Raw genomic sequence first — 9,326 nt, forward strand, 5'->3', positions numbered from 1 at the left:
ACAAAGACGGTGTAGTCAGCCACGTGCCTTTCTGACCACCAACAGCAGACCCCTGACTCACCCAACCACAAGATGAGTCGCTAGGAATGATTTCCTCTTCTTCCACACTCCCCGGGGTGCTCTGTGCCACCGGCATATCCTGAGCCTAATCCAGACTTTGATGGAAATTCCAAAACTCATCTCGTAAGGCTGTGGCCACCAGCTAAAGATGCAGCCATCTGCTAGCTCCTGCTTTGAGTCACCTGTCAGTAATACAAAAGGAAATTACTCAGCAGCGAGCACGTGGAAGCCCACTGCTACAGTCTCTCACATACCCCTTACAGGAATACAAAATTCTGGAGCACTCAAATCACCCTGAAGGGAAAGCGTTCTATTCTGTAGCACTCACATTCAAGAAGGTGAAACTTGGTTAAAAAAAATAAATAAAAATGACAGGACCGCAGAGAGAGAGCATTTCGGCCGGGTTTTCAATGCCAGCATCACTGAAGCTGCCATGGAAGGGGGGACAAAAAAAAAAAAAGAAGACATTTCACAAACACTAGACCTTCACTGTGCGTGACGAGAAAAATAATTAAAACAACTGAGAGAACTAATCTGTGGCTGCTTAGGAAGTTAACTCTTCGAAGGAAGTGATTAAGTAAGAGAACAAAAGCAAAGTGTTATGTTTATCAAACAAGTAAACTTAACACACGAGAGTGCTTACTCATGTAAGTACAGACGGAGTACTGTCACAGCCCGCCCCACATGCGTAGGTTCACATGTGGCTGGGATCTTACAGATTATTAAGCAGTTATCGTTTCAAAGAAATAAATCTTTTAAGAAATACGAAGCATTGCTTTGCCAAAACGCCAAATACTATCAGAAAAGCAGCCACAATGCCCTGTGCCTCTTTACAGAATTCCCTTCACCTAACTCCTATTCAGGACAAAATTCACAAGGATTTTCCTGAGAAGACCTGACTAACCACTACAGTATTTACAAATTCAGTCCAGCAACAGTCATTTTTTTGTTTCATCACAAATTACACAGCTCACGAATTCAGCCCTCCGAAACAAGACTCCCAACTTCTCCCAAAAAATAGCAGACGAACAGAAGACAGTTAGTATACATGACACTTTGAATCTTCAGGAATTTCACAAACATTAATTAATACTGAAGATCTAATTGTCTAACCTGCTTCTGCATGCAGAAAGAGCCAGACCTGGTGCGTCTACAGTGGGGGAGGGAGGCACTTCTTGTTCCTGTTTCGTACTTGACTTTTTTCCCTGCGCAGGAGATGATCTAATTATTCAACGTGTCAGTATATTGCTTCACCCTTTCTCATGTGTCTCCTTACATTAACATATTTTAACAATTCAGCTCATTAGGAAGGAGGCGAGGAACAAAACGGCAAATTATCCTTAAAAATCAATCACAAAGGCAGGAGTCTTTCCATGTTTTGTCCTGCACCTATCCGAAACTCTACGAGAGCACACAACCAACGACGCTGAATGTAAACCGGCAACAAAGCTCCCTAAAACCAATCCTCACGCTGCTCAGATGTAAGCGTACCTGTTCAAGATACAAGCCTCATCGGTGAGCTCTGCGAAGGAATAATTTTGCATCCTGCCTGATTAGGAAGGGAAAGAAACTCCCAAATGACAGCCCTTCATTGTTCCCAAACGTGCTGATGCTCAGCTGCAGGCACTATCGGTGAGAGGGAGCTGATGGATCTCATGTATAATAATTGGGTATGGGTGATGAAAGCGAGGGATCAAACCACATAATGCTGCTACCAATTGACTTGAAATGGATCTGAAAAACCCTGAAATCCAAATATAACGTGTACGGCACCTGCATTTGCATACGTAGGATGCCAGCCGAAGTTTCCGAGCCTTTTTATCAAATGCCTTTTTTACAGCAAAGAGCCATTCAATACCCAGCCCTTTCAGCAGATATGGATTTGAGACATGTTCTTGTGTTTTAAACCTTGCCTTGAATTACTACAACAGGTTTGCTCACAAATTAGCTTGAGCAGAGTCTCCAGGGCGTACATTAAAACCACTAGTTCTCGGGAAACATTTCTTCAGCAAGTTTTGTGTATAATAGCAGTGCCTATATATAACCTATTTACGACTATTTCTAAAGAGCCCGTTCTGAAGCAGCTCCTTTATTGTGATCGAACGTGCTGGATTCGTTCCCAGTTAAGGCTTATATAAGGCCTTCAAGGAAGTAGAAACTTATTTTGTACGAAATCAAGCCAGCATAGTAGTAGGTGCAACGGAATTATCCTGTTACACATTAAGTTTTACTAATAAAAGACGGCATTGCAGTCATAAAGTCAAATGCTGCATCCCACTAGTACAAACAGTCAAATATTTCCTGCCATAAAATCAAAACCTACCCAGCCAAAAGACTGACAACAGGTAAAAAGCATCTGCTTTTTTCGTATAAAAACATCACGCTCCTTAAAATAAAAAACATGTATTAGCTGGAACGGCTCATCTTCACGGCTTTTGCCCAAGTCTGATTTAACTTTGCTTAAAAAAAAACCAAAACACTTTCAAAAGACAACCATTTTCAAATGCATGATGTAAACTTTCTCAATGCCGGTTTTTTTTACAAGTATGTTGTTGGTATTTTTGTTCTTCTGAATGAGTAACTCTACTGGCAGGTACGTCCACTTTGTCTAATAAATAACACAGCTTTCTGAACTGTGGTCCATAGTATATCCGCGTTAGATCATTCCCGTGGCCTCTGTTAGGAGGGAGCACACCCAGGTGTGCTTGCAGGGATGGCTCACTCCAGAAAGCCTCACAAGGACGCAGCACAGGTAAGCCTGTACTAGGTTTGGTTCCCATGGCCTCACACTGGCCTCTGACACTGCTCCAGCAAGATCTACACTTCCTGGGACCACCAGATACTGCCAAGCCACACCAAACTCAAACTCAAGTCTTTAGGACCAAAAGCTGGGCACGCGACCAGATCTTATAACTCAAGCTCTCGTACTCAGAATAAAACCACCAAATCGGTAGACTGTAGCATCAGGTGCTTTAAAATGGAAAAAAACAAAAACAAAAACAACCAAGAAAAAAAATCCCCACTAAACAAAAATGAAAGGTTGTGAATAATGTCTTATGGTGTCTTCATGCTGCCTGGAGAAGACCTGGTCTAAGCGCCATGCAGCACTGGTGCAGGGAACCTGCTTGGGCTAAAAACATCCATGTCTTACGTGGGCTGGGAGGACAGCATGGCTCCCTGAGTGGGTGCAGTTAGTACACACACAAGCCAGTGAGACAAAAATACCTACTTCAGTGTCATTTAGGTGTCTACATCCAAATAAATAAATCAGTCTCCACCGATTAGTACATGCACTTTCCACAGCACTTCATCGATAATGCCAGGGCTTTTTCCCCTTGGCCACATCCCATTTTGTGTCACCACGCAGAGGCAGTTCAAGGACTAGACCAGATGCAAACTAAACCTCTTCTTGCTTAAGATTTAAATGTTATAGGGCTGACCTTGTAAGTATCTCAGCCTAACCTTTCAGAGGGTACACAATACAGCATTGAGGTTCAGCACAAAGCACTACACTAGAATTTTCTTTGGAAAATCTGGTCACAGATGCTACCCATCCTTCTGCATCTTCCTGTTGCTAAGTCTCTTACCTGGGAAGTGGGAGACTTATATTCTGCTTTCTCCTCCTATGCCCACAGCCTAGCAGTGTGCTGTAATTTTGATACTATACACTTATGAGCTGAGTGGTGACCTCTCACCCCTCTTTCTGAATCATGCTGCTGCTGACAAAGACATAAAAGATTCGGAGTGAGAGAATATGCAAGAGCAGCTTGACCCTTACCCTACAGAGAAAAGGACTTCTCTGGGCATTTGGAAGTCTAGGTTTCCATTTCTTTTCTTAATCCTCTTTCTGCATTTTATCCAAGCTGTATAAGCAGACCTCACATTAGGACAGCGACACTTCCAGCATTTAACACTGGCACACTTTTTTTCTTCCCACTTAGCTTGCTGGCAAGATGTTTAACTCTTCTTATTCCTTCTACAGCCATCTTCTGTGTTATTTTAAGTTTGTAATTCCAGTGTTGGCAATTTCAGGGTTTTTTAGATGTCGTCTCGTGGGCATGCACACAAACAGCGTGCACAGAGAAGTCTGAAGCTGTAGGAGCCGACAGGATTGGCTGAGTTCTGACCCTGGCATGCAAAGGATGACTTGAGGGGCACGTGAGGCAGTACAGAATTGCTCTTCTGACTTACTCTGGTAGCTACAACAGATGGATCACATAATCCAATCCAACAGCAAGCAAGTTTCTTGGTAATAAGAGAAAAGGACACCATGACCTCTAGGTAAAAATCCTAGGAACAGCAAGCACACATAAACATCAACCTGAGTAACTTTAATTCTGTGCCAGAGCTTGAACTGAAGATAACAGTAAAGACAAACACCCAAGACAGATTTAATTCAGACTGTAATTCACTGCATACACATGCCAAATTGTGGTATAAACCTCATGCCTTTTAACACTCCTCATTGTAAGGCCTAGTCTTATCTTGGTGATGAATGCAGGTTTTTAGAAAGATTTTTGAGCCTTTTGCAATTTTGGTGCAGCCTTCTTTAGCAGAGAGGAAGCTGGAAGTACTTCAGGTTACTAGCTGGCGTGGACTATGTCCTAGTACTAATCTACAAATGCAGGGCATCTCATGACAGGGCTCTGTTGATGAATTGTTGCATGGCTACAGACAAGCACGTTATTGTTACCTCCCTCCCCCCTCCTCCCTAAAGCAAGGGTGTTTTAACCTTAGATTTATTTTGTTTCCAAAGTTTATTCAGTTCCTCAAAGGGAAGGCAATACCAGCATGAACTCTGTTTTCTTGGTATGAAGGTACAGGCCTCCTAAGTTTAGCACATACTTTATAAAACAGTCTGAAGAACTCCCTGTTCCTCCTTCTGATTAACAAATCCTTGAAGAGTTCAGTTCCCTAGCACTCAGAAAACCTGACAGGGTAGCAGGGGCCGTAAATACTCATTTTCTGCCCAAAACAAGGGAACATTTCAGAAATAACGAGTAGTGGGAGGAGGGTGGATTTTGGGGGGGGGAATTCCTTTACTTCGAGTGCTCTTAGTTTACACCACTAGATGGCACGTTTGAAACTCTTGGCATCTCGGTGAAATCACAGCGAAGTCTTTGCTCTGCATCACACCACGTTTATCCTGCTAGCCTCGCCTGGGATGGAAAAGTACAGGTAAAATGAGATCTCAAGAGCCAAAGAACTGAGATACGCGGACAATGGCATGTAAAAATGTGCCTGCATGGGAAGGCAACATAAGTCAGCGAGCTGAGAGCAGGACCGCCAGGGAGACGTAAGCTCCAGCTCTTCTAACTCTGATCTTGGTGTGGCCTTAGTAAATCACTTTATGTCTTGGGAGAGTATCTGAATGTGTGTGCTGGAGAGGGAGTTGAGACAAGAGGAAAATGGGAAAGGAGGGTGAGAGCTGAACCTTCGGAGGCACACCACCACCTTTCACTGCGAGCTGAGCAATGCTCCACTCTCTGCAGATCCCCGAAAGCTCAACAGACACAAAAACCATTCGCAACCTCTCCAACACATCACTGGCATGAACTGATGGGAGGGAGAGCATTCAGGGCACAACCAAACCACAGGGGAAGATTTAGCCAACCCCCAGCATCATGTTTTGCCATTGCAAGATCTAGCTTCTCCAAAAGGGTCAAGCGCTTCGCGTCCCACAGACCCAAGCGCTCCACGGCAGACAAGCAAACACACAGCATCCCAGGACCCACTGAGTCAGCTTCACAGGCAAGTCACCTCTTGCGCTGGACACGTTTCGGAGTGTACCTAGCTGTGCCCTGGTGTACTGGCCTTGGCAGGGGTGCCAGAGTTTGGCAGCATCGCTTCCTTTAGGCTTCCTGCTTGTTCTCGCTGCCAGTTCCTTAATTTAACTCAACCCACTTTAAAAGTGCATTAGCACAAGCATGTATCTGCCCCAACTAACATTCTCTCAAAAAAGAACAAGTCAGTTCAGCACCAATGTAACGATCACGGGTGCTCAGAGACGGTACTTGTCATGGCATCGCACCCCACATTCCCTGTGTGTGCAATTTCAACAGACGAGGATTAACAGTTTACTATGAGCACTTCAACACCTGACTCAGTCCTTGGAACTGGCACTCATGTCAATGGAAAAGTAACTGTCAATTTAAACTGGAGAAGGAAAGAAATTTTGTTGACAGACCCCCAAGGGCAATGGCAAAGGAGTGGTTCTTGTCCGGATGGAAGAAGAAATACCACCTTCCCCCTTCCAAGAAAGGACAGCTCAGCCCCAGCACTGCGGCAAAAAAAATTTGTTTTCCTTCCCTTATGTAGGATTTAGCTCTGTAAAGATGCCCCGAACTACACGGCAGACACACAAACTGCCCTCACCGTCATCGGCTTCACTGAAGGACCAAAATGCACTCCTGAGGCAGCACAGGAAAGCCTGCAGTAACACCATCCATCCTAGACTGCTCTTTGGGAATTTTGCTCTTTCCTGATCCATCAGTCTGGCACTATTTGTGTATTTACGCATTCATGTTTACATAGTATCAACCTGCTGGGCAAATATTCCTCCAAATGCACCAGAGTACGTTTCTGTGTTGATGTCTACAGACTCTGCCAACAAAGAGTCTGTAGGCATCAACACACGGCAGTGGTATCCTGCAGAAATATTCCAGCAAGGCCTTATTTTCAAGGTACAAACAACTCAAGAGAAACTAATTTCAAACATAATGATGCAATAACCTCACCTGAATCTTTCCAGTTCCCTTGGGCCTGCACTTTGGATGCAGCTCCTACTCCTACAAGAACATGCCAATGCAGAGATGCCAGCAGTTTGGGGGGTCTACGGCAATTACTACAGTTTGAGCTCAGTTTTCAGAGCTACCAAAAGGAACGGCTGTAGGCTGCCCCAAAATGCAGGTTTCCACTGGATGATGCTGAACCTCTTCCAAATATGCATCTACTATGTATTCTGACTGCTTTTAAATGACAACCGCAAGTACTCCAATGGACAGGTTAATTTCTCAGCGTAATTAGAAACTCCACTGCAGAATCTGGTGCGGAAAAAAACCCAGCAGATATCTATAAATTAAAATCCTTGGAATTCTGTTCCAAATCTTCCTCCTAAGCCAATGAAACCCGCAATACACTGTGTCCCAACTGGAAGCAAGGAGAAGACTTGGCAAATGGGATTAATCTCACTTCCATTTAAATAACTGCAGCATAGATGTTGGTATCTGAGTTAGTTACAGGGAACCCCTTCATAGCCAGTGCAAAGAAACTGTCACTTCCATGACATGATTCATCTGACTTAGTCCAGACAGTTACTTGGGATGTTCTCCCTCACAGAAGGGAAGCTGGGAACTTCACAGTCCTGTCAGATGAATAGCAGTGGTATCAATTCTCAAATACCGCTTTAAGCTACTGTAAAAAGCGACATGGAAAATGGGAGCTTTTTGATAGAGAAAAGTCCGCACCATAAGTCACTATCTACTTATTTAAGTGGAACACAAGTGTTGCCTCTTACAGGTTTCGTTCAAGAATTCCTTGCTCAAATTTGCAACTAAATTTCACAGCACTGGCCTAGTACACAAGAGGTGGACGAAGAATTTGGGCCAGTGTGCAGTGAAAGTAATTGATGTGTTTTCACTCGTAAAATAAATAATTTGAAAGCAAACACAGTAATCTAAAGAGCAGAAAGTGGATTTCATCGTGCAGTATCCTTCTACTTTAATAAAAGGATGTTTATGAGGAAGGAGGAATAACCTTATGGTTAAGGGCAAGATGTTCAAAGTGCACTACTAGCTCTGGACTGTATTTCCCACTTACGTTAACCAGTAAGTCTCCAACTCAATGCCACACACATCATGTTTACTGCCTCAGATGTATACTTCTGGAGAGGACACGGTCCTGGAAGGAGATCTTCTTGGGAGGAAGACAAAATGGGCGCCACTGAACCGGTTTCTCTAGCGCACAGCATCAAGGGCTAAGCTCTCCTTGTACAGAAAAGCTGACTGCAAAGAGGATGGATCCCAAGGACAATTACAAGGATGTGGCTATTAATGAGTAGTGTTGAAACTCGTGACGTTGCTCAGGCCTCTGCAGCACTGCTTCATTTGATATATCTTATCTGGAAACTCCCTGGCCAGTCGCCTTGTTCTCAGCTTAAGAAAAGTTAGCAGCAAGCGTTTCCTTAACCTCACCGCCCTTGCTGATCTCCTCCTCAGCAGACAACCGCATGTATATAAACAGCTTTCTGAAGAAACTGGAGAGACCAAAGGGATCCCTTCTGCGGAAGTAACGTGAACTCTTAGCACTCGAGCGCGTGTCCTGGGGCAGTGGTACGGGCCTGGCTCTGCCCAGCTGCAATCTGTCTGAGCTGGACCTCCACCTGCAAGAAGAGGCGATCCTGTAATAATACAGCACTGCTCCCCACACTAACACTAACCTCAGAGGCATCACAATAACGTTTAACACAGCAGAGGTTTTTTTAATTTCAGAGCTCTATGCTGCTGATGCAGAATCAGACCTCGAAAATGTAACAGTAATTCATACGGCTTTTAGTTCTCTTTTAATTATTTATCTCCGATCTACATAAACAGACCCACTCCACTCTCACCAATACTTGTAACTAAATTACTGTATTACGGTAGATTAGCAGCTTCTTCTGCAAAACTGGCGGTATACCATTGGCTGCCAGGAAAAGTCAACATCCTTGGTCAAAGAGCATCTAACAATTAATACACTTCATTTAGCTGCCACCAGTGATGTCACCAAGAGCAAAGTACAACAACAGAACTGACAGCCAGGCGGGACAGAGTTTTTCCTCAATTATTGTTTGAGCGACAATCAAACAAACCTCTCATTGTTTATCTGCCTGTGGAAGCGGATGGCACACAAACAGCTACCTACGTGTTTCTCAACACATACTGGGAGATGCTCGGGCAAATTTACCACTGGAAGAGAAGAGCATATCCAACAGACTGCAAGCTGAATCATGTAGATTTGGGTAAAGAGAATCCCATTAAAGAAGCAAAATTAATGTTAAGTGTATCAGATGAAAGATTTCATTTCTAAAGCCAGGACCTGAACAAAAAACTCAAGCTACTTCGAAGATATTCAGGTCATTCAGACAATTATTTTAAAATGGCAAAGAAAGACAGTCTGATGATCCATGCATGAAAATAGGAGCCAGAACCTCTGAATCATTCATAACAACACTTAGCAGTTATATCATTTGCAGATCTCAAAGCTACTCCACAAAATGGATATGAATC

Source organism: Gymnogyps californianus, chromosome 1 (assembly GCF_018139145.2).
Source record: "Gymnogyps californianus isolate 813 chromosome 1, ASM1813914v2, whole genome shotgun sequence".
Classification (NCBI taxonomy): Eukaryota; Metazoa; Chordata; class Aves; order Accipitriformes; family Cathartidae; genus Gymnogyps; species Gymnogyps californianus.